Here is a 26163-nt window from a genome sequence, read left to right as displayed (position 1 = left end):
TTTTGGAGTTACAAAGACGGCTCAACTACATCATTTCTCGGACGCCAGTGAGGACGGCTATGGCACGGCTACCTACCTCTTGCTGACAAATCAACAGGGCCAGAAACATTGTGCCTTCCTCATGGGAAAATCCAGGGTGGCTCCGCTGAAGCAGGTCACCATCCCGAGACTGGAATCGACGGCAGCGGTTGTTGCAGTTAAAGTTGACCAGGTGATGCGTAAAGAGTTACAGCTCCCATTAGAAGAATCTGTCTTCTGGACGGATAGCACGACGGTGCTGAAGTATATAGAGAATGAGAAGATACGCTTCAAGACCTTCGTAGCAAACAGAATCTCATCCATTAGAGAAGCTACACAACCATCTCAATGGAGGTATGTAAACACCTCATTAAACCCAGCAGATCAAGCCTCACGGGGATTGAAGGCTGAAAACTTCATGAGGAGTGAAACTTGGATACAAGGCCCAAGTTATCTGCTGGAAACAGAGAGATCATGGCCAGAAAGACCAGATATGCCAAGTCAGATTACTGAAGACGACGTCGAAGTCAAGAGATCAGTCACAGTAAATTTCATAACTACGAAAGAGAACTTTGACACAGTGAACAAGCTTGTTAACCATTTCTCAGGATGGCACCAGTTGAGGAAAGCAGTTGCATGGTTTCTAAGGTTGAAAGAGTTGCTGCTACACCTGAGCGGTAAGAGAAAAGAGTACCGAGCCACTATCAGTCAGTCTGAAAGTAACCCTGATAAGCAGAGAATGCTTCTACAGCAGTATATGCATCAGCACAAGACCACATTGAGCAAGAATTCATTGACCGTGGAGGATTTGGCCAAGGCTGAGAAGGAGATAGTTTGCTTCAGTCAAAGACAAAGATACCCAGAAGAAAGCGAAGCTCTACAGCAAAATACTCCAATCAAGAAAGGTAGTCATATCTACAAGCTGGACCCTACACTGCAAGATGGAGTACTGAGGGCGGGAGGGAGACTAAACAAATCTGCTATACCAGAGGAGGCCAAGCATCCTGCTATCCTTTCTAAGGACCTCCGGGTTGCTACTCTCATTCTTCAGCATATACACCAGAGTATTGGACACAGTGGGAGGAATCACGTGCTTGCGAAGCTAAGACAAAGATACTGGATTCCAGGAGCTAATTCCGTAATAAGAAAAATACTCTCTGAATGTATTGTTTGCAGACGGTTACACGCTAGAGCTGGGGAGCAGAAAATGGCAGACCTGCCTGAAGACCGTTTGTTACCAGACAAGCCCCCATTTACAAACGTAGGGGTGGACTATTTCAGGCCTTTCGAGGTAAAGTGAGGACGGAGCCTTGTCAAGAGCCATGGTGTGCTTTTCACTTGTTTGACCATCAGAGCAGTTCATATTGCGGTGGCACACACGCTTGACACTGATTCCTGTATTAACGCCTTGCGGCGCTTTGTCTGTAGAAGAGGACAGGTGTCCATTATGCGTTCTGATAATGGCACTAATTTCGTCGGAGCGGAGAGAGAACTACGGGAAGCTATTGAAGGTTGGAATCAGCTTAAAATACAGGAAGCCATGATGCAAACAGGAATTAAGTGGATCTTCAATCCTCCGGCTGCATCCCACCACGGAGGTGTCTGGGAAAGACAGATATGCACCGTAAGAAAACTACTCAGTTCTGTACTGAAGCAGCAAGCGCTGGACGACGAGGGACTCCAAACCGTTCTGTGCGAGGTCGAAGCCATCATTAATGACCGACCGATAACCAAGACATCAGATGATCCCAATGACCTCGAAGCCCTGACTCCGAACCACCTGTTGTTGTTGAAAACACAGCCAGCCATGCCCCCGGGAGTCTTCAAAAAGGAAGATCTGTATGCCCGTCGGAAGTGGAGGCAAGTTCAGTATATGTCAGACCTCTTCTGGACCAGATGGACAAGAGAATACTTACCTCTGCTACAGGAGCGTCAAAAATGGTCCAAAATAAAGAGGAACTTCATCGTCGGAGACATTGTCTTAATTGTGGATGATTCAGCCCCTAGAAATTCTTGGTTGATGGGAAAAATAATTAAGACCATGCCAGACTCCAGAGGCGTCGTTCGTCGCGTCTGTTTGCAAACCAAGACCAGTACCCTGGAGAGACCGATCACAAAGCTCTGCCTGCTACAAGAAGCAGCGTGAAAAGCTCCTGAACGAAAGAAAAAAGTGGACACTTGTATTGTAAATATGTTGAACTCATTAGTTTATGACTCTTAATGTTTGAGTAATTGATATGCTTCATGTGCCTAGTCAATTAGGGGCCGGAATGTAAGAGCCATAAAAGCTTAAGAAAATACTTTAAAATAGTGGCTAAATGGCATAATACAGTTAATTTACCTGAACGACTTATTGTATTAAGAAACCCCCTATTTTCTTGCTCCAGTAGTATAGTCCGACACCCCCTTCATTCTTGCCACAATGGAACAGTCCCTAAGCCACACATGGGTGCAGCCATCTTACAGTTTTAAACTGCACGTGGTGAAAGAGGCAGAAGCTGTGAGGTTTGGAGCAGTACAGTTTTTGACCGTGTTCGTTTATACGTGTTTGCTTTGTAATTCTGTTTGTTAAGTGTTATAGTAAACCGTTTAAAAGACAAAGCTACGTTTGGGAACGTTTTATTTTGACACGCGTCTACTCGATGTTAAAAGCCCCACAGCCCAGTGGCCTGCCTGTTTGGAAACTAAGAAGCGCCACTACACCTACCCTTGTGTGTTGTAGTTGGTATGATTGCACTAGGATGAGGGTGAGTTTGAGGGAAGGCTAGTGAGATGGGGAAGTGATAATGTAGATAGAGAGGGATGGGTGGAGGTGCAAGGTAAGTTGGTGTGAGTAAGGATGTGCAGGAGTAGAGTAGGGAAGGCAGAGTGATGGGGATGTGATGACTGGCACAGCAGGATGAGGTTGAGTGTGGATTGGCAGTAGCGTTTCATGATCTACTGAGATCATTGTAAGGTTTGTGCCACTGCAGCCTGGTCCTCCTGATGACATCTCTGCTTGTGTCCGCCTGTGCAATGTGCAACCAGGCTGCGTTGGTCTCCTGGGGAGGTGTCTTCCGCCCATTGGAAGGGAAGAAAACCTCCCTGTGTGCTGTGACTCCCTCCATAATCATATGGAGGGAGTCATGGGAGAGCCTGGGTGCAGCCGTGCACCTTTGTGCAGTGCTCATCAGTGTTTGCAGCACCTCAATGTTGTAGAACACGGACAGCAGAACTGTCAAAATCAATTTGGACATGGCCCCTTTAAGGAAACCGGCTGATGATGTATCAAATGATGTCATCAGACCCGCTTCCTTTTAATTGGCTGGGAACCACACTGCACGGGCTTATCAAGCCCAATCAACGTAAAATCACTTGGAGAGTGCGGGCTGGAGCAGGCAGCGGGCTGGGACCGCAACACCGACCCCGGCCGCCCCAGACCCACCTTGGTCGGCGAAACCGCAACCTTAGTAAAAGCAAATGCGGTGTTGATCAACTCCTTCGGGAAAAAAAAAATCGGAGCAATAAACATCTGATTCAGAATGGGATTAAAGATTAAATGTATAGTATAGACAGGAATGATCAGATACTTCTTCGGAATCAACTGGAATTGAAAAGCAGAGCTGTGGTGATCAATACATTATATTTTAGAGTCTTACCCGACTGCCTTTGGGGACAAGGAAAAAAAATTGTAGCCCTTTCCTTTGGGAGATTTATAAAGCAAAGCAGATGTTATTATAGGGTATACTGTACTTTATCTGTTGACAGAGCAAACTTGATGAACTGAAAGGTCTTCTCATGTTCCGTGCTTCCTTGTCTTTTAAGGGAAAACAGATGAGCAAATTAATCTTTTTATTCAATCAATCGTATGAAACATGTTAGAACATCTGGGGTAAAAAGAAAATGGTGAATACTGCAAATCTGAAATGAAAACATAAAATGCTGGGAATGCAGAATAAAGGAATCAGCCTCTGAAAGAGAAACATTGTCTTTCAGATGCTGATCAATCTGCTTGAATATCCAGCACTTTGTTTTTATTTCTGATTGCGAGGAAGTAATTGTTGCCTAAATAAAAGGGTATTCACCAAATATCAGTACATATTCTTCCCACAACCAGCACGGATGAAATACCCAAGTTTATTGCTCATTTGTTGTTTGATCGGTTCAGATCAGCCTTGGCTCAGTGGTAGCAATCACACCTCTGAGGCAGAAGGTTGTGGGTTCTAGCACCACGCCAAAGATTTGAGCACATAATCTAGGCTGACACTCCAGAGGAGGTGCTGTCTTTCGGATGAGACGTTAAACAGAGGCCCCATCTGCCCTCTCAGGTGGACGTAAGGGATCCCTCAGCGTTATTCAAAGAAGAGCAGAGGAGTTCTCCGGGTGTCCTGGCCAATATTTATTCCTTAACCAACACCTAAAACAGATGATCTGGTCATTTACTACATTGCTGTTGGTGGGAGCTTGCTGTGCACAATTGGGCTGCCACATTTCCTACATTACAACAGAGACTACACTTCAAAAGTGCATGGTGAATGGCGCTAGCTCTCCAAGACAGGATGGTGTGCAACTTGGAGGTGAACATTGCTGCTCTTGTCATTGTAGATGTTAGATATCACAGGGTGCGGTGGGAGAAAAGAGTGCTATCAAATTAACCATAGTAGGTTGCTGAAGTGCATCCTGCAGATAATGCAAACTGCAGCCACAGTGCTCTGGTGATGGAGGGGGTACATATTGTGCCCAGATACAAGAGCACTGATGAAATAAACTGCCCTTTCCCGAATGATGGCAGTTTGCTTGAATGTTGTTGCGGCTGAACCTATCTAGATGCATGGTGAGTATTCTCGATGGTAAGGAAGATGTGAGGGGTCAGCAAATGAGTCACTGGTCAGAGGACCCAGCCTCTGTGCTGCTCTTGTAGCCAGTGTTGATAAGGCTGGAGCAGAATTAACATTAGTTAATATCAACATTAACCTAGGGTGATTCAGCTTCCAAATTTAAAAAAATATATATTTAACATGCACTTCTTGTGCATCATTGTCACACATTTTGTTTTGCTAAATTAAAAACAATAAAATAAAATCCTGTAATTATGAACACTAACAACAACAAGCAAATCACCCAAAGTGTCTTTTCCTCAGTCATACTCCTTTACTCACCACTGCCTTCTCAAGGGCAATTAGGGATGGGCAATAAATGCTGGCCTTGCCAGTGACACCCACATCGCAGAAACGAATTTTTAAGAACTCGAGAACAGGTATTTTTTCCGACTCAAAATAACATTTAAACACAAAAAAATTATGTATTTCATGATAACACGATTGAAATTTTAGTTCTTTTTAAATTCAGAAATGTCTTTTTTCACACTCCTGTGTCTGTCTCAATGTAGTATTCTCAAAGCGTTTTACCAATGTAATTTCAGGGCTTTCTCGCCCATTTGTTTCCTTTCCATCGTCCCCTTAATGCATTTCGCAAGCCCGAACCCTGAACCCACCGACCTCCCTTCTTTTCGAACATGACGTTTTCTTTTTCCCCTCGCTATTTTAAAAGTTCTGCTTTTTTTCCATTTTCAGATTTCCTCATCACGTATTGCACACATTCTGACCTTGCTATCCACACATACGGTCGAACGCCTTCTGCAGTGCTCTCCAAACAATCCACCTTTCATTTGCCTCCTCTGCTCCAATACAACCCCTCTCCCGATTTTTCTGCCCATTCCAATCTTTTCCCGGAATGCATTTGCCTACGGAGGATGCCAAGTACAATACCAAAACATCACCAACAGAGCAGCAAGCACAAGTTCACTACACCACAAACATCTAAAAAAATAATGAAGCACCAAATCCAATTGTTAGAAACAAAACACAAAAGTATTCTGGACACGAGAAAAGGAAAAGGTGAGCAAAGTTTTTATTCTCCAACTTTGTGGAGAGTATTTAATTAGCGCCTTTAAGATAGAAAAATGTCCCAAGGTGCTTCACAGAAGCATAATCAAATATAGTAATGATGCAGATATATTAGGGCAGGTGACTAAAAGTTTGGTCAAAGAGGTGTCTTTTAAGGAGGCTGTTAAAGGAGGACGGAAGTGGAGGGGAGTAGAGGTTTAGGGAGGCAATGCCAGAGCTAAAGGCCTAGAAGGCAGAAGGCATGGCCACCAGTGGTGGGTGCACAAGAGGACAGATTTGGAGGCACATGGAGTTCTCAGATGATTGTAGGGCTGGAGAAGGTTACAGAGATAGGAAGAGGCGAGGCCATGGAGGGATTTGAACACAAGGATGAGAATATTAAAGTCAAGGCTTTGCTGGACCGGGAGTCAATGTAGGTTAGCGAGCACAGGGGTAATGGGTGAACGGAACTTGGTGCGAGTTAGGATACAGGCAGCAGGATTTTGGATGAGCTCAAGTTTGCGGAGGGTGGAAGATAGGAGGCCAGCCAGACAGCATTGGAATAGTCAAGTCTGGAGGTAACAAAAGCATGGATGAGGGTTTCAGCAGCAGATGGGCTGAAGCAGGGGCAGAAACAGGCAATGTCACAGAGGTGGAAGTAGATGATCTTTGTAATGGAGTGGAAAGTGTGTTGGAAGCCTGCATGGGATCAAATAGGATGCCGAGGTTGTGATCAGTCTGGTTCAACCTGAGCCAGTGACCAAGTAGGAAGATGGAATTGGTGACGAGGGTAAAGAATTGTGGTGGAGGCTGAAGCTGACAGCTTCAATCTTCCTAATGTTTAACTGAAGGAAACTAGAGCTTATCCAGGACTGAGTGTCGGACAAGCAGTCTGACAACATAGAGACAGTGGAGAGGTCGACAGGGAGTGGAGAAGTAATGTACATGTGGAACCTGACCCAATGTCTAATGATGATGTTGCTGAAGTGCAGCATGTAGATGAGGAAGAGGAGGGGCCCAAACATAGATCCATGGAAGTCTCCAAAGGTAATGGTGCAGGGGCAGAAAGAGAAGTAATTTCTGGAGATCCTCTGGCTATAATTGGATAGATAAGAGTGGAAACAAGCAAGTGCTGAGCTGGACAACAGGAGAGAGGCATGGGGAAAGGATGGTGTGGTTGACCATGTCAAAGACTGCAGAGAGGTCAAAAAGGCAAGGAGGGATGTCGGACAAGCACCGCACTATGTTCACTGTCACAGAGGATTTCTTTGTAAATTTGATGACGGCTATTTCAGTACTGTGACAGACACAAAAACCTGATTGGAGATATCCAAGCAGGGAAATGTGGGCAATCATTTGGGAGGCAACAGCACTTTCAAGAACTTAGGAGAGCGGGTGGAGATTGGAGATGGGGTGGTAATTTGCAAGGACAGAGGGGTCAAGGGTGGGTTCTTTGAGGAAGGGGTGATGATGATGGGGACAGTATCTGAGGAAAGGGAACCATATAGAAATGTCAGCTAGCATGGGGGTCAGGAAGAGAAGTTGGATTGTCAGCAGTTTTGTGGGAATGGGGGTCAGGAGAGCAGGAGTTGGATCTCATGGTCAAGATGAGCTCAGAGAGGGCATGAGAGGAGATAGGAGAAAGGCATCGGTTAGGGCTAGCTCAGGGGAACCTTGGAATAGGTTTGGTTTGGTGTGCAATGGAAAGGAGGAGATGCAGCAGAGGTAGCTAAATGGATAGTCTCAATCTTAGTGACAAAGATGTCCATGAGCTCCTCGCATTTGTTGTCGGAGGGGACAATGGAGGGAGCAGAGGAGAGGGGTTCAAAGAGATGGTTGGTAGTGGAGAAAGTAAGCTGGGGAGTTATCTTTGCTTTTAAGGATGATCCTGGAATAGTGAACGGTTTTGTTGGAGGACAGCCAGTTCTGGTGAAGGATGACTAAACCAGTTGTGCTCCAGATACCGTCAAGTCTGTGCCCCTTGGCCTTGAAGATGAGGGCCATAGCAGGGAGAAACAATCAGACTAGGAGAATAAACAACTAAAAAGTCCTCACTCGTTGGACAACCGACACTAGGAACTCCTCACAAGTAGCATGATGAGTAGCATCATAAAATGTGTGAGTACACTGCCACCATCCTCCTGATCACAGGCTGGATATACACCACAACCCATTACATGGTGGTTCCACCAGTTGTTTAAAGTTTGGGCAGCAAATGTTGCCTGACTGCATCCCAATCAATGTAGTCACCAAACCATGGATTATAGGGGCATATTTTCACCTACTTAATTTCCAGATAATACCTTCCAGCAGCTGTCATCTAAAAGCTTGAGTAGGCCAGATGAGGCAAGGGTAGCTGGTACGCTTCCCTGAAGGGTTATTACTACAATCCCGCAGCTTTCAAGGTCATATTTCACACCTTACCAAAATGGGATTTGAACACATTGGGCTGGATTTTCATTGGGCCGTGGAGTCAGGATTGGAGGCGTGTGGGGGTTTAAAATCCCGAAATCGGGGGTCCCGACCCCATCCCGCCCCCAACCCGCCTCCATGCCAGTTTCAAAGGAGGCGGGTACCCGACCCGCACTCCCGAGGCGGGAAGGGGATTAGTGCCAATTAACTGCCTGTTAACAGGCAGTTTTTAGCCTAATCCCTATTTTCATTGTTGAAATGTGAGATTCCCGACGGCTCCAAACCATGCTAACTTAGTGAGGTGGGCCGTCGGGATGAAGGGCTTGGAGGGGTCGAGATGTCCGGTGTTCAGGCGAGTGATGGGTGCATGAGTGCAGAGGTAAGTGTGTTTGGTCTGTGTAAAGTGTTTAAAGAAGTTCTACTAACCTTTACTTACCTTTACAGCCTTCCTTCCTTCAGGTCTCGGGAGTCCCTCATCTCACCGGCACAGAAAGCAGAATGGCCGCCAGCTGTCAAAATCTGCAGCCTCTGCTTTCTGTTCTGGGGAGATCTCTAAATCATCCTGAGAGGAAGGAATTAACCTGGAGTAAAGATTGTCAACTGTGAAATGCTGATATTTCATCTGTCAAAAGGTCTTGACAGATGAAATTTCAATCTGTGACGTCACCTGTTGCCAGGTGGCCCTTAATTGGCCTGCTGAGCCCGCTGGGAGGGTTCAACAAGGTCAATCAAGTCAAAATTGCATGGGTTGGCTGGAACTCGATGGAGGCGGGACTACAACCCCAAAAGTTGTAGTCCCGCCTCCTAAATGAAAATCCAGCCCATTACCTCTGGAATGCTCGGCCAGTGTCATAACTGTTACACTGGGATAGTGTAGTCCACATTAAAGGGGCTTTGGCAAAAAAGCCACCTACCATCAGGTTGAATTCTCCTCCGAAATGCCTTTATTCCTTGCAACCATTTCCACTTTTTGACACCAATTCACCTTACAGCAAAAGGAACCTTTCCACTGCATACTGTAAGATTTGGATCACTGGTCACACACAGATTACCCAAAGGGCCTTAGGAGCGTAAGGCATTTTATTAAAGAGTGGCAGTTTAAGTTAAGTACAACATGCAATCAAGATAGACATAGTAGACATACGACCGTGACTGTGACCAAGCAGCCGGTATCGGTCCCGATTGGACAGACGGCTGGCGTGCGCGAACAGCTCTTCCCTTCCCTTCACCGTCTGAGCTAAAAGCTCTTTAGATATCTCTTCTACTCTCTTTTTAGGGGTGGGCCTAGGGTAGATCATCAAAGATACAGTCAACAACCTTTCTAGCACACAAACAGCAGACAGCTAGTCTGGAAACAAGGTCACCGCCACGGTGCAGAATGTTAGAACATCCGCAGGGAACTAAGAACATCAGCAAATTCTCAGCGTCTGTCCAGTTATTCCAACACCAGTCTGAAGAGACTTTTTTGTCTCAAGTTACTTCTTCCAATTCACGATTTCTTACAATACCTAGGGATTCGGAACACTGCAGGAGAATGCTTGGATATGCCTCTATGTCAGAAGTTTAATTACAATGGAACATTGCTATTATTGAAGAGATATGAAAAAAATAGTGCACCCTTCAATTCTTCTAAGCACAGTCCCAAAGAACTGTTTCTCAGCTAAAGGTTTAGTTCCAGCAGAACATAGGAACAGGAGTTGGCCATTCAGCCCCTCGAGCCTGTCCGCCATTCAATGGGATCATGGCTGATCGGTGACCTAACTCCATATACCCACCTTTGGCCCATATCCCTTAATACCTTTGGTTAACAAAAATCTATCAATCTCAGATTTAAAATGAACAATTGACCAAGCATCAATTACTATTTGTGGAAGAGAGTTCCAAACTTCTACCACCCTTTGCGTGTAGAGTGTTTCCTAATTTCACTCCTGAAAGGCCTGACTCTATTGTTTAGACTATGCCCCCTAGTCCTAGTCTCCCCAACCAAGCAAAAATAGTTTCTCTCTATCTACTCTATCAGTTCCACTTAATATCTTGAAAACTTCGATCAAATCACCCCTTAACCAACTAAATTCCAGGGAATACAACCCTCAGAACCCCCGGTTAGTGATACGAATCACCAGTTGAGACAGACGCCCATTGTACATTCCAACCAAAATCTTTGACATCCCCTCTTGAACCATGTGAAGTCATAATATCATACAGGAATAGAACCAAGACATATTAAACGAGAGAGAGAAAAAAATGGGACCCAATAGAAATACATCTTACCATAGGTTAGTCCAGAACAGATTGGCCGGAATTTTGTGCAGGGAGGTGGGTTGGGGACGGGGGGGAAGGCCCGAGGCGGGCAGGAAACCCGGGAGGCTGGGTTTCCCGCAGGCCCTGCCGACTTTCCCGGCAGGACTGAATTGGAATGTGAGGCTTCGGTTTCCCGCCCGCAGCCAGCCAGCTTGAGAGGTTGGCTGGCTGCGGGCGAGCAGGCCTCAGTTGCGAGGGATTGCGGGAGCGGGGAGAGGGGGGAAAGAGAGGATTGGGTGGGTTGCAGGATCAGCAGGGGATCGGCAGGCGATGGAGGGTGGTCAGGGATCGGGGAGGTCAGGGATTAGCAGGCAAGTGGGGATCACGGAGGGGGGAAATTGGGGATCGGGGATGGATCGGGGGCAGCCGCATCATCATCGTTGGGGTGAGGGGGGAGGCCTGGGGGTGGGGAGGAGGAAGGTGATCAGAGGCCTTGTGGGGAGAGGTCTCTGATCGTGGGGGCTGGGTTAGGTAGGGAACTGGATCCAGGAGGTAGGTATAAAGCTGCTTACCTCCTGGATGCAGCAGTCCCCGCCTCTATTTAACTGCTGGGTTTCGCGAATTGTGTGAAACCTGTCCACAGGCAGTTAAATTCAAAATGGAGGGGAAAGTAGAGGCTTCCAGCCTCATTATAATATTTAAATTGAGGTAACGACCCCTGGCAGTGGGTTGGTCACCCGTCCCCCCTCCAGCATAACTGGAAGTGCGCAGGTTGGAGGCGGGATCAGGTTGAGATTCACATTTTTAACAACTTAACTGCTCCCACGCTCCAAACCCACCCGTTTTTTTAATAGGAATATTACGGCCTTTGCATTTTCTGTTTCCCTACATCTTAAACCTGTAAAAGTGGTGATTTATTTCTCTCGGAGACATTCATGATTTCTCACCAATAGATTCCTTTAACTGCCATTGTCAACAGTTGATGGTAATGACAACTTAAAGTATACCTCATTTAACTGGGCAACAACATGAGCTTTTTTGATTTCCCAAGACAATTATACTCTGATAAGGCACTTGTAACAGAAATAGAAGGCATAATGGTAGTATTATTGTTCCTGTAATTTCTCCTTCATCCATCACCCATATTTATTTCAATTGTAGAGCAACTTCAAATAAACAGCCTAATATCTGGACAAGATGTCATGGCTTACAACACACAAAATATGCTAGCTAAGTTTTCTCAAGAAAATGTTAAGCTGCAGGATAAAATATAGAATTGATTTTTCAAAATGGTTCTTAAAAGTGTACAATTGCAAAAACCAAAAATTAATCTTCAGAATTTCAGAGAAAGATTCCAATATCACAGCTTTAAACGGCCAAAGTTGTATAGTAGTTAAGAGGGACACTTTGCAACTCCGCAGTTGCAAGCTCAAATTTTAAAACCGCGAGTCACTTGAATGCACCGGTAACATTAGAGATGAAATCAGTCAGTTTTTGTACTGAATGCAGATTAGATTCCTCATGGCAAAACTTTTCACCCAGGCAAAAAGAAAGCCTAATGTAATATGGCTTGCCACACAGCAAACATGTTGGTTAACAAAGTGCAATTTGGCACTGGAGTTAGAGGCGTCTACAGTTTACTCATTTGTATTCCAAGTGGAAGGATGCTGATAAACTGAGACATAAGGTAGGAGAAATTTAGCCTCTAACCTGGGGACAATGGTACTTATACTGTTTAAACAATAAATTGACTCAGAAAACATATATATTGAACCTGGTTTCTTCACAGTGTCTCTTGTTGCAGGCTGCTTATTATAACACATTCCCCTCCAGCTTCCAGGATAGGATGTGCAGGAGTATAAACTTCTCTGACAGCCATTGTTGCTGCTTCATAAAAGTGCGAGCAAGAAGGGAACAACTGAAGCATAGTGAGTTTGATGTCAAACTTCCCTCACCCAGAGATGGAAGATCTTGTTCCCATAAGACATTCCCTCTAACATCTAAACTGAGAACTGACAAAAATGAATCCAATCTGAAGTAGTCAAGTCAGTGACAAGCAGCTGTGGGACTTGAGCTTACAACTGTCTGGGAGAATGACAAGTACGCAATGGCTTGGGCTTGCACATTACCTAAGTGTTGCAGACTTTTCATTACTTTTGGGTTGTTAAGTCACAGTAAAATATTTTAACAACACTATATTGCAGAATAATTTTAAGACATAGAGGTGTTATTTCAGTCACAGCAACCATTTCAGATGATAAAGTGAGATGAGCTGTATCAATTGAATCAATAGAATTATACAGATAGCTTAACTCTGGTCTTTAATTAGCAACTCTCTATTCAAAATTAATTTTTCTAATTACCGAAAATTTTACAGTTCATATTGAGGCAGGAAAGAGAGTTGTTCTGGTTGTTGTGTATCGGCATTGTAAATGTATTAAAATAATGGCTGGGATTTTCCTTAACTCAGCAGGTCTAGGGCGGGCGATGTCGGTGCCAGATCGCAATCCTGCTGCTGGCTCCATCCCGCTGACTAAAAAGGAACTTATGTTGCTGGGGCTTGTTAAGCTCGTCCAGCACATTTCCCGCTCCATTTAGAGGAGCGGGTCTGGTGACATCATTCAAGACGCGTCATCAGACGGTTTCCTTAAAGGGACCATGGCCAACTTTGTTTTGACATTTGTGCTGTCAGTGTTCTACAACATTGAAGTGCTGCAAACACTGACAATCACTGCACAAAGGTGCAGGGCTGCACCCAGGTTCTCCCATGACTCCCTCCATATGCTTATGGAAGTAGTCACAGCACGCAGGAAGGTTTTTTTCCCTTCCCATGGGCAGAAGAGACCTTCCCAAGAGACCAACACAGCCTGGTTGCACATTGTACAGGAGGGCAAAAGCAGGGATGTCATCAGGAGGACCTGGGTGCAGTGGCGCAAACCTTTCAATGATCTCAGTAGATCACGAAATGTTACTGCAAAGCCACACTCAACCTCATCCTGCTGTGCCACGCATCACATCCCCATCACTCTGCCTTCCCTACCCTACTCCTCCACATCCTTACTCACACCAACTTACCTTGCACCTCCACCCATCCCTCTCTCTCCATCTATATTATCACATCCACACCTCACTAGCCACCCCTCACACTCACCCTCATCCTAGTCCAATCATACCAACTAACAACACACAAGGGTAGCCACTTGGGTGTTTTATCCAATGTTCATGTAAAGTTTCTGTTAATGTGGTGTCAAACATTGAAACCTTTATTTTCAACACTTTGTATTTTTGGACAGATTTGCGTGCACCTTTGGAAGTGACTTAGTGAGTTGCAGTGAATAGTGAGACATAACGGTACCCCCCACAATGGTGGCGAGTGTGAAAGGAATGACTTGGACATTGTAGGGATGCTTTATGATGTTGGTGTGGGATGGTGTCAACCTGACGCATCATGTGGCAGCCAGGGTGTAGTGTTAAGTGAAGTAAATCTGGCCATGATGAGGCCATCCCTGGCCTCCCGGGCAGCAATGTGCTCGGGTGCTGATGCCCTCTGTCCGGTGCAGCATCAAGTGATTGCGGAGAAGGTTGGTGTTGGTGTTGTTGTTGGTGCTGCTGGTGTGCCTGGTGCTGCTGGTGTTGGGACTGATCGTGGTCAGATTCTGAGGACCAAGGTGAGACAATATAAAGGGCACCCATGTTGATGGAATAAATGGCAGGTGAAGTAGAGAAGACAGAAGCATTCTATCAAAGGTGAGACAGTTCTTCCAATGATTGAGAGTGGAAAACGGAAAGCCTGCAAAATCTGTGCTGGAAATGGACTGAGTAACAGCTTGTGTCTGTGGAAAGTGATGATCTGTCAGGTGGGAGCTTTTACTGTAAATTTGAAGTTGTCAAGTAATCAGCTGGAGCAATGGAAATTCAACTCCCGCCTCAGGTTCACAGACGTGGTCCCCGAGCAACGTGGATCCCATGGACGAGCAGTTAAAGTGGAAAGGTAAGGTTAAAAGCATTATTAAGGGTCTGTTAACAACCCAGTAATTGGTTTAATTGGGTCACCCGCCTCTGCAGGTCGGGTCGGATCGGAGATCACACACGCGCCTGTGGGAAAGGCACATTGCGGCAGGTTGACAGCGGGGTCCTGAACCACTGTCAAAAAAATCAAATTTCCCACCCAATCCGCCACCGATCCCGCTCACTGATCCCCTAGAAAACTCCCCCAATGTGTTTATGGCATCACTATTCATAGCAATCAGGGATATTTTTGTGCCCCAGGTGAAAGAAAGACATGCATTTATATAGTGCCTTTCAAGTTCAAGGGATGTCCCAAATGCTTCATAGTCAATGCATTACTTTTTGAAGTAAATACATTGGCCCAAAATTGCTCAGGCAGGCCAGTGGCCGTTAGTTAGACTTGCCCGTTTAATCTCCATGATATTGGCCCAGTAATTTGGGTCCCAACGCGTGAGTACGCACGGGGTACCCACGCGTGGACCTGATGGAAGTGCCGGTTTCTTGCATGCACAGCTCATGCGCGGGAAAACGGCACTTCCAGTCCCCTGAAAGCAGGGGTTAAGAGGTGAAACGTGTGCGACGTATGAGGCAGCGTGTGCGCGGTGAACTTCTTTTTTTGACAGGTTTGCCCGTGCGTGAAGGCCTCCACTTTTTACACATTAAAAAAGCAGACGTAAGGACTTCATTTTAAAAGGTAAGTGGTCAATTAATTAAAATTAGAACATTTTTTCCACAGGTTTATTATTTTTAAATACTTTACAGTAAGGTAAGTGTATTTTTAGCTCCAATTGTTTATAAAATTATTTTTTCAAAAATTTAAATTATTGTTTAAAATGGTTATTTAATGTTATTTATAGTTGATTTAAATAGTGTGATGTTTTTAAAAAATTTATTTTAAGGTTATGTACTGTTTTGGGCGCCCGGAGTTTTCATGAGTTTGACAGGTCTTATGCCAAACTCATGAATGGACTTTTCCCTCCTCCGATTGGTTGCCCAGTGCTCGCGTGATCCCAGCCGACGCATCGCACTAAGTACGCCGCTGGGTCACGCAAGCACAGCGCACCGGGAGCTGGACCGGGCCACAGAGAGGAAATGCACGCAGGCCCAGGCCTCAACTGTCGGCGCACTATGTAAGTCTAGGTCGGGGGCTTGCACCCGCGGGAAGCCCCCGACACAAATTTCTGGGCCATTATGCCCTGCAAGTTGCTGGAGGTGAGAGATGGGAACAGCATCTCAGACAGCAACCTCTGGATTTCCGCATTTAATCTTGCATCTGCCCTCACCTGAAGTTGCTGTGGCATTTGCACATAAATAACAGCGAGCGCCAATAGCCTCGCCATTATTTTGACAGCAATATTTGGGCCATTGTTGTTTTGTAGGCAAAAGCAATTTGCCCACAGAAAAGCCCCACAAACAGCAATGACATGAATGACCAGTTAGTTGTTTGATGGAATATTGGTGGAAAGGTGAATGTTGACCATGACACTGGGAATGTTCCCTGCTCTTCTTCAAAAATGTGTTTTTGTTATGCAAATGTTTACATCCGCCTGAACAGGGAGAACACCTTAAACAATGCAGCACCTCCTCAGTATTGTACTGAAGTATCAGGCCAGATGTGTGCTCAAGTCCTTAAGTGTGGTTGGAACCCACAACTTTCTGATTCAGTGTTACCAAGCTGGCACTTATAAATGTAAACATAGGAATTTATCATGAGAAAAGTTCACAGGAAGTGCGATGAATGTGTTGTATAGATTTCTTAGCAGTGTAAGGAAATTTATAGCATAGATTCAATAATGTTACACTTCTCTAAACTGGGACGAATGGCACTTTAACTACACAATTATGTGAACAGATAAAATCTAATTAAATCTGAAATCACTTTAAAGCTGTTGGAAGGGTTAAGAAAGTTTGAGAACTGTTTTTATCTGGCTTTTGATCTTTTTTGGAGTAAATCAATGACATTTAGAATGTAATCCAAGCAAAGTACACACTAAGGGACTAATATTATGAACATTAGAAAATTCTGTCCTAGACACAATGGGAGATTTCCTCTTTGCATTCTTTTTAAATAGGTTTACAATTTTGTTATGCATAACACAGGAAACTTACATAACAAAAGTTAAGTGGCTGTATTTTTATATAAAGTAGTGAAAGAATATTCCTTTAATCATTACAGAGTAAAATATATCCACATCTTTAAGTGATAAAACAAGGCTTGACATGTTATATATTTATAAATCACTGCTAATGGAATTAATGTATTTACCATAGAAGCATGGGTTTCATCGCATTGAACATTAACAATGGCAAAATGTGTCAGGTCCATTTTGTTAAATTGAGAATATATCAAAACTGCTTAATATATATTTTTCAATGTTTGCTTTGGATTATAAAGTCGGTCTTACCCAAAGTGCTTGGTAGATTTTCATCACCTGCAATTGCCTCAAGATGTATGGATGTCCAGTCTTTTCCAACTTTTGATTATTGAGGTGATCTACAGTACAAAAATGGCCAACAACAGCTTCCCCTCGGCACATCATCTAATCACTGAGCCATCGGGACCTCCTTTGATGGTTCACTTTCAGAAAGATGGGCCTTCAAATGACCTCCAACAGCAACACACTTCTTGGAGATAAATCTACGACACTTCTTGGGTCAGAAGACAGTCAGGATGTCAGCAATAAACCAAATTGGGCTGTGAAAAAAATAAGAAAAATTCAGAAAAACAAATTAAATCTACATTTAGGAAGTGGAGGTGATTTAGTATCCTTCCTATTGGATAATGGTTCATAGATAGCTATAGTTTGTATAGCGCAAGGAGATCAAGTTGATAATAAATGGCACCATATTTTTTTTTATTTCAATCAAAATAGTTACTTTCATATCATTAATATTTTATAGAAGTAGCAAAATATATCCTAAAGGTGAGCATCCATTGATAATTTGATTTATATAGTGCATTAACAATGGAATACAGCTATCTACAGAGATAGATATTTTCACCATCTGTTGAAAGCGCGTAATGAATTATGACAAGTTTAGTTTAAAAGCACTGTAGAGGGCCAAATGCAAAGACAGTAAATGAGAACATTTGTAGTTAGCATAGTTTTAAGTAAGAAAAATTTGTATACAGCATGATGTGAAAGCCAAAGACTCAAACTGGGGCCAGAATTCCCATCCCCAGTTAACCATTTGACCATTGTATTTAATTACATACTTCACATAATGAATAATAAATACCAGGGGTGGATTGCAGATGACATTTTAAACCCATAATAGAACTCGTGTGGTACATAACTCTGTTCTAAATCTCAACATTAAATTATACTTTGAACTCCACTTGCTAGCTTTCTAGAGTTTGTTAGCTTTCTATAAATGAATTCTGCTGAAGACACGGCTTTCTTTTTTTTTGTTGGCTTTGATTTTTTTTTGCCATTGGTGGTTCTATGTGGTTTATCGGTGATTAACTGTTGAGACATAAATCAATACTGATTACTACACATACGAGCAGACCTCTCATGACATTGATTACAGTGAGTCAGACGATGTTCTGTTTTATAACAGTAAGAGTGTAATTAGGTTTGGTGAGGTGGAGGGAGGAAGGGGGAAGTATTATAGGAAATAATTGGCACAGTTTGTGCGATATGCAAGACTATATAAACAATTCTAAAATCTTATATAACTAAGGCCGCGATTTTCCCTACCTTGGCGGGCCCGTGACGGGCGACATCGGTGGCGGGTCTAGGACTGCTGTTGGCTCCATCCCAGCATCCGGCATACCTTTCCCCTGATTGGGCTTGTTAAGCCCGCCCAGCGAGTTTCCCAGCCAATTGAAGGAAGCGGGTCTGATGACGCTATTTATGACACGTCATCAGCCGGTTTCCTTAAAGGGACCATGCGAAACTTTACTTTGACATTAGTGCGGTCAGTGTTCTACAGCATTGAGGTGCTGCAAACACTGATGAGCAGTGCACAGAGGTGCACATGACTGCACCCAGGCTCTCCCGTGACTCCCTCCATATGCTTATGCAGGGAGTCACAGCACGCACGGAGGTTCTCTCCCCTACCCATGGGTGGAAGAGACCTCCCAGGACACCAACGAAGGGATGTCATCAGGAGGACCAGGCTGCAGTGGCACAAACCTTTCAATGATCTCAGTAGATCATGAAACGTTACTGCAAAGCCACACTCAACCTCATCCTGCTGTGCCAATCATCACATCCCCATCTCTCTGCCTTCCCTACCCTACTCCTGCACATCCTTACACCAACTTAACTTGCACCTCCACCCATCCCTCTCTATCTATATTATCACTTGCCCATCTCACTAGCCACCCCTCACACTCACCCTCATCCTAGTCCAATCATATCAACTAACAACACACAAGGGTAGGCACTTGGGTGTTTTAGCCACTGTTCATGTGAAGTTTCTGTTAATGTGCTGTCAAACATTGAAATCTTTATTTTCAACACTTTGCATTCTTGGACAGATTTGTGTGCACCTTTGGAAGTGGTTTAGTGAGTGGCTGTGAATGATGAGACATAATGGTAGCACCCCCCCCTCACAATACTGATGACTGTGAAAGGAATGGCTTGGGTATTTTTTTTTGTATTGTAGGGATGCTTTATGGTGTTGGTGTGGGTTGGTACCAACCTGGTGCATCATGTGGCAGCTAGGGTGTGCAGTGTCAAGTGAAATAAATCTGGCCATGGTGAGGCCATCCCTGGCCTCCCGGGCAGCAATGTGGTCGGGCGCTGATGCCCTCTGTCCTGTGCAGCATCAGGTGATTGCAGAGAAGATTGGTGTTGTTGTTGGTGCTGCTGGTGTGCCTGGTGATGCTGGTGTTGGGGCTGATCATGGTCAGATTCTGAGGACCAAGGTGAGAGAGTATAAAATGCACCCACGCTGATGGAATAGATGGCAGGTGAAGTAGAGCTGACAGAAGTGATCTGTCAATGGTGGGAGAGGGAATGTAGTCAGACTGCATGGAGACTTGTGTAAAGACTTGCAGCATCCTGAATCTGTAGCGGAAATACAGTTTAGAGATGCTAGTGCTTAAGGGAAGATATCTGAATCAGCTGGAAGCTTTGAGTTGACATGTGAAGCTGTCAACTCATCAGCTGATTCAATGCCCACTGACCTCCCACCTCAGCTTCACGGACGAGGTCTAGGCCCAGCGGGAAACCCACGGGAGACCTGTTAAAGTTAAAAAGCTGGGGGGAAAAACATAGTTAAGTGGCTGTAAATAAGCCACTAATGATTTGAATTGGGTCCCCTGCCGCTGCCTGTCGGGTCTGCTCAGCGCTGGCAGATCCGACATCGGGAAATGCAGGTGTGCCTGTTTTGACAGCAGGTTCCCGACCCACTGTCAATCATTTTAAATTTCATAGCTGACCCGCCACCAATTGGGTCCGCAGAGTGCCGGCTAAATCGCAGCGTACATTTCAAAAGTGCTTTGTTGGTTGTAATGTGCTTTGAGACGTCCTGAGGCTGTGAAAGACGCGATATAAATGCAAGTCTATTTGTACAAGTCTATTGTTGAACAGGTTTATTTCCTGGAGCCAAAAATAATCAGTGGCCTTTAAGTACAACCAGCAGCCCTTTGAGACCCCTGTATTCCAGATATCCCACCTTCTGACATTCTATGCACACATGAAAAATGTGCAGGGAGCACAATGACATGACAAACATGACCTACCCTCACTGAATCCAGTGTGGCCAGATCCCCTTCTCCAGTGCCGTGCAATCTCAGGAGTATATGGCGGCCCCAGCACCATTCCACCCAGAATCATTGAAGCAAATATTATATAATCAGTAATGGATGCAAGAACGGCCCAGGTAAAGTGTGAAAAATCTACTAATACCTGGGATACAGAGAGGGAAAACATTTAAAGAAATAAAAAAGGAAAAGGTTGGGTATATATACCAGGACAACATCCCTTGGATGCATTGTATTGCCAGGATAGTATATCACCATTAACACTAAAGCAGATTGTGTGATCATTATCTCACTGTTGTTTGTGGGACCTTACTATGTGCAGATTGGCTCCTGCATTTCATACATTACAACAGTGTCTTCACTTCAAAAAGTACTTAATTGGCTGTAAACGGTTTTGGGATGCCCAGAGGTTGTGAATTGCGCTATATAAATGCCAGGCTTTTGTTTTCCTTTTTCTTTCATTCTACAACGAAAGAAAAATGAAAAACAGTGAAGACCAACGGTAGTTGCACAATGTGAGCACAGCACCATCAGCCACATTAATAGTACCAAACATGTGTCAAACCAATGCATGATTTAAGCTCCCATCTCCCACTATAAATGGTATACTGCAAAAATAAACAATTTAAATAACGCCTACCTTGTTATTCACAACTGCATTTAATTTAAAAAAAGAAAACTTTTGTTGTGTCAACAGAGAAGGTACAACATCAAGAATTCCAGACGCACTCAATTTTAGGACAGGTCAGAGCTGTCAATGAGTCCTAGGAATTTTATTTGTGACCAGTAAGAGTGACATAAATTACAAACCTACCTAAACATTTTTCCAGAGTGGCACAAGTAGAAATAGGTTAAATTTTAAACCCAGAACGGGTGATTATATATTCCTAATGAGTGGGAATGGGAAGACTAGATGTGGACAGGAGGCAATCAAGCCAGCGGTGGCCATGTTTTATCCCCATCTTTTTCTTCCTCTCATTGAAGAAGCCATTCTGTAGTATAAAACAGGGCTATTCTGCCAATATAATAGAAATACCAAACTTAAAGAGCTGGTTACAAAAGCAAACTCTGCACTATAAGTCATCTTGTACATTTGATGGCCAACTGAGTAAAGGCATTAAATAACAACAGAAAACGCTGGAAAAACTCAACAGGCCAGGGCAGCATCCGTGGAGCGAGAAACAGAGTTAACGTTTCAGGTCAAGAACCCTTCATCAGAACTGGAAAAAAAGCAGGGAAAGGGATAGAATTTAAAGCAAGTGGGGGCTGGGAATATTATATATATATATGTTATGGTCTGAAATTGTTGAATTCTATGTTGAGTCCAGAGGGCTGTAGAGTGCCTAATCAAAAGATGAGGTGCTGTTCCTCGAGCTTACGCTGAGCTTCTGTAGAACAATGCAAGAGGCCGAGGACGGTGAGGTCAGAGTGGGAATGGGGCGGTGAATTAAAGTGACAGGCCACCGGGAGCTCAGGGTCCCCCTTACGGACTGAACGGAGGTGTTCCGCAAAGCGGTCACCCAATCTGCAATGTAGAGGAGACCACATCGTGAGCAGCGAATACAGTATACTACATTGCAGGAAGTACAAGTAAATCGCTGTTTCACCTGGGGTGTTTGGGGCCCTGGACAGTGGGAAGGGGGGGAGGTATAAGGGCATGTGTTGCATCTCCTGCGCTTGCACGGGAAGGTATCGGGCGAAGGGGAAGGGGTACTGGGGGTGGTAGAGGAGTGGACTAGGTTGTCGCGGAGGGCGCGGTCCCTACGGAATGCTGAAAGGGGAGGTGAGGGGGATGATGCGTTTGGTGGTGGGATCACGCTGGAGGTGGCGGAAATGGCGGAGGATGATCCGTTGAATGTGGAGGCTGGTGGGGTGAAAGGTGAGGACAAGGGGAACTCTATCGTGGTTCCGGGGGGGAGGGGCAGGGATGAGGGCAGAAGTGCAGGAGATAAAATTGACACGGTCGAGGGCCGTGTCAACCACAGTAGAGGGGAATCCTTGGTTGAGGAAAGAGGAAGACATGTCGGAAGCACTGGTATGGAAGGTGGCATCGTCAGAGCAGATGCGGCGGAGATGGAGAAACTGGAAGAATGGAATAGAGACCTTACAGGAGGCGGGGTGGGAGGAAGTGTAATCCAGGTAGCTGTGGGAGTCAGTGCCGGATACCAAAGAGTTTCCTGTATTAGGGATCGTTCAATATTGATATATTTTAAACAGTAATAATAGTGTAACTCTCAATCAATTTTAGATTGCTTTAGAAAAGTTATCCTAAGTAGGTTAGATCTTAATGCTGAATGTGCATTTATACTACATGTTTAGTGATAGTACAAAGCAGTTTTGGTTCTGCACCGAGTTTGTGTAAGGTAAACCGAGTGCCAAGACCCCACCTAACGACAGAGTGAAGCAGAATGAAACATCATTTTGGTGTCAGGTTGAGCCTTACTCTGGATTCAGATTGCATTCACATTTTTAACTGCAAAGTGAACCCACATCTCAACGACACTACCGTTGTACTGTTAATGCACCATTACATTATCAATAGGCAAGCTTATCCCTAGCACTTTAAGGATCAACAGTTACCTTTTAACAAAAGTTAAATATAGCTAATATTAGTAAGAAGACACTTGGTAACCGTACTACCACTTACTTGGATGAGGGTATCAAAGATTTAGGCCGTGATTTCCCCTACCTCGGCGGATCTGGTGTGGCCGGGGTCGGTGGCAGGATGCGACCCCGCTGCTGGCTCCAGCCCATTGTCCAAAGTGATCTTACAATGACTGGGCTCGTTAAGCCCGCCCAGCGTGTTTCCCGGCCAATTGAAGGAAGCAGGTCTGATGACGTCACTTGATGATGCATCATCAGCAGGTTTCCTTAAAGGGACCATGCACAAATTGATTTTGACAGTTGTGCTCTCAGTGTTCTACAGCATTGAGTTGCTGCAAACACTGACAAGCACTGCACAGAGGTGCACGGCTGCACCCAGGCTCTCTCATGATTCCCTCCATAAGCATATGGAGGGGGTCGCAGCACACAGGAACACTCTCTTCCCTTCCAATGGGCGGAAGAGACCTCCCCATGAGAGCAACGCAACCTGGTTGCACATTGCACAGGGGGACACAAACACAGATGTCATTAGGAGGACCAGGCTGCAGTGGCACAAACCTTTCAACGATCTCAGTAGATCATGAAACGTTACTGCAAAGCCACACTCAACCTCATCCTGCTGTGCCACTCATCACATTCCCATTACTCTGCCTTCCCTGCACATCCTTACTCACACCAACTTACCTTGCACCTCCACCCATCCTTCACTATATACATTATCACTTCCCCATCTCGCTAGCCACCCCTCACATTCACCCTCATCCTAGTCCAATCATACCAAGTAACAACACACAAGGGTAGGCATTTGGGTGTTTTAGCCAATGTTTATGTAAAGTTTCTGTTAATGTGCTGTCAAACATTGAAATCTTTATTTTCAACACTTTGCGTTCTTAGACAGATTTGTGCACACCATTAGTGAGTTGCAGTGAATGGTGAGACATAACAGCATCCCCGCAATGGCAATGAGTGTGAAAGGAATGGCTTGGGCATTGTAGGGATGCTTTATGGTGTTGGTGTGGGGTGTGCCAACCTGGTGCATCAAATGGCAGCCAAGGTGTACAGCGTCAAGTGAAGTAAATCTGGTTATGGTGAAGCCATCCCTGGCCTCCCGGGCAGCAATGTGGTCGGGTGCTGATGCCCTGTGTTCTGTGCAGCATCAGTTGATTGCAGCAAAGGTCAGTGTTGTTGTTTGTGCTGCTGGTGTGCGTGGTGCTGCTGGTGTTGGGGCTGATCATGGTGGGATTCTGAGGACCAAAGTAACATAGTTTCAAGGGCACTGATGCTGATGGAATAGATGGCAGGTGAAGTTGAGATGACTGAAGTTGAGATGACTGAAGCGATCTGTCAAAGGTGAGCGAGGTTGTTCCAATGAGGTGACACTGGATACAGAGTTTGCTCCAAACACTTGCAAGTTGCATAAAGCTCAATCTGCCTTCCAAATGCAGTAAGCAAAAGCTTCTGACCTTGGAAAGTGAACAGCTATGAAATGGGAGCTTTTATAGAACATTTGCAGCTGTCAAGTTAAGAAATGATCCCATGCTGACACAACTCCCGACTTGCTCACCTGACATGATCCCCGAGCAGCGGGGAAGCTGTGGGCGAACTCTTAAAATCTAAAGGTGAGCTTAAAATAGTTTTTAAGTGCCTATTAACAAGCTCTTAATCATCTAAATTGCCTTCCCCTGCCACTTGGTGTCAGGTCTGTTCAGCGATGACAGACACAACATTTGGGAAACAAGCGTGGCGGCGGGTTGACAGTGGGATGCCTACCCGCTGTCAAAAAATTTTTTTCCCACCCGACCTGCCACCAAATGCGTGCGCTGTGCCCCCGAAAAATTTCCCCCTTAATATTCAGACATCAACAACAACTTGTATTTATATAGCATCTTTAACGTAGTAAAACGTCCCAAGGCGCTGCACAGGAGTATTTTAAGACAAAGAATTTGACATCGATCCACATAAGGATAAATTAGGGCAGATGACCAAAAGCTTGGTCAAAGAGGTAGGTTTTAAGGAGCGTCTTAAAGGAGGAAAGATAGGTAGCGAGGTGAACAGGTTTAGGCAGGGAATTCCAGATCTTAGGGCCTAGGCAACAGAAGACACGGCCACTAAAGGTTGAGCGATTATAATCAGGGATGCTCAATTAGAGGAGCGCAGATATCTTGGGGGGTTGTGGGGCTGAAGGAGATTACAGAGATAGGAAGGATAGAATTTTGAAATCGGGGTGCTACTTAACCGGGAGCCAATGTAGGTCAGCGAGCACAGGGGTGATGAGTGACTGTGACTTGGTGCGAGTTAGGACATGGGCAGCCGAGTTTTGGATGACCTCAAGTTTACGTAGGGTAGAATCTGGGAGGCCAGCCAGCCAGGAGTGCGTTGGAATAGTCAAGTCTAGAGGTAACAAAGGCATGAATGAGGGTTTCAGCAGCAGATGAGCTGAGACGGGCGATGTTACGGAGGTGGAAGTAGGCGGTCTTTGTTATGCTGCGGATATGTGGTCGGAAGCTCATTTCAGGGTCAAATATGACACCAAGGTCATTGCAACCATGCTGCATGACTTTGCATACTAACTATGTAATTGAGACATAGCCCTGGATATTAACAGGGGCGGAGCTGCGGACGGGAAGGGTTTCTCCACATGCTGTAGAGATTTAACTCCACAGCGTGCGTCTTTTGTCCTTGTCAGCTTCCCTGCCCGGAAGTTAGCCTGATTGACAAGCTCCTCCTGGCCCAGAAGCAGAGCTGCAAAGGCACTTACCTTCTCCCCAAAGCTGTGCTCACCTCCTCAGCTGCTGGGTTTCCCGAGGCCTGAGAAACCTGGTAGATCGCAATTAAACCTGTAAAACAGGTAAACTCAAGAGGGTGCCAGCCTCATTAAAATATTTAAATTGCCAACCCGTCTCCTGGGAGCAGGTTGGCTGCCCGCCCATTGTCCTGCCTCCGCTAAACTCGGAAGTCGGCGGGTTGGGGTCGGGTTTGAGAGTTTTTTTTAATTTTAACCTCTGACCCGACCCCAACCCACCCGTTTTTGGGTGCTAAAACCAGCCCATAGGTGAAGAAGGGTAAAAAATTAGTTGCAAGTACGCTGCTCCAAAATGATGGTGGCTATGTAACATGTCTATACAGTCCTAATGTAACCTCCTCCAGCCCTACAACCCTTCAAGAATGCTGCGTTCCTCCAACTCTGGCATCTTGTGCATCCCCCACTCCCTTCGCTCCACTATTGGCACCGGTGCCTTCTGCTGTCTCGGCCCTAAGCTCTGGCATTCTCTCCCTAAACCTCTCCATCTCTCCACC

The 26163-nt window shown here is 45.1% G+C and overlaps 1 protein-coding gene across 2 annotated transcripts in view; it reads right to left on the bottom strand.

Moving 5' to 3' along the window:
• Positions 1–26163, bottom strand: part of thsd7ba (thrombospondin, type I, domain containing 7Ba) — a 1218118-nt gene that overhangs the window by 1146897 nt on the left and 45058 nt on the right. For both annotated transcript variants that reach the window (XM_085986643.1, XM_085986644.1), the window contains exon 2: positions 16949–17238. The gene's annotated coding sequence lies outside the window, so the exon portion shown is untranslated. The remainder of the gene's footprint in view (positions 1–16948; positions 17239–26163) is intronic.

The sequence above is a fragment of the Somniosus microcephalus genome, chromosome 4, assembly GCF_052327205.1.
Source record: "Somniosus microcephalus isolate GS21.2 chromosome 4, FLI_Smic_1.0, whole genome shotgun sequence".
Taxonomy (NCBI): domain Eukaryota; kingdom Metazoa; phylum Chordata; class Chondrichthyes; order Squaliformes; family Somniosidae; genus Somniosus; species Somniosus microcephalus.
The sequence above is the reverse complement of the archived record's forward strand: the minus strand, read 5'-3'. Positions and strand labels throughout refer to the sequence as shown.